We start from the raw sequence: 634 nt of genomic DNA, 5'->3' as shown, positions 1-634 counted from the left end.
TAATTTTTTCTTGAATTTTTTTTCCCAATTTTTCCAATTGGTTTTTAAACTCCTTCCTAATTTCTTCAAGGAAGTCTTTCTGGGCTGGAGGCCAATTCATATTCTCTTCAGCAGTACTAGATCCCTTTGGTTTTGGATCTGTCTCTTCTAAGTATTTTTCCATAGGCCCCCCTTTTCTCAGTCCTTTTTTCATCTTGTGTTGTGGGGTGGGGCACTGGCTCTCAGAAGTTTGCTTTTGAGGAGCCTAGAATCTTTTTTCACTTGGCTTAGTAATTCCAATTGGCAGTCAATAGGGCCTACTGGTTTCTTTCTCTGCTGTGAGGTCCTCAGCAACAGGGTCTAAATTGACCTTGAAAACTGGGCTAAGCCCTGGGGGAGGGAGTTAATCTCTTTCTATTGAGTGAGCTCTGTTGCCCTGAGGGGTTAGGGGGGGTGGAGGGTTGTTTATTGTTTGTTCTGAGCAAAGGAATCTTCTCAGAGTATGGAACTCAGATCCCCTTACCCACCTGGTTGTTCTCCAGGTGTGCTCTGATACTCTGTGTTGGAACTCACCCTCCCATAGTTCTTCTCTCCCTGGCCAATGCCTCCACAGCTAAAGCTGGATCTCACACCCACCACTCATGAAGTCTCCAAG

This window comes from Macrotis lagotis, chromosome 2 (assembly GCF_037893015.1).
Source record: "Macrotis lagotis isolate mMagLag1 chromosome 2, bilby.v1.9.chrom.fasta, whole genome shotgun sequence".
Lineage (NCBI taxonomy): Eukaryota > Metazoa > Chordata > Mammalia > Peramelemorphia > Peramelidae > Macrotis > Macrotis lagotis.
Note: the sequence above shows the minus strand (reverse complement) of the source record.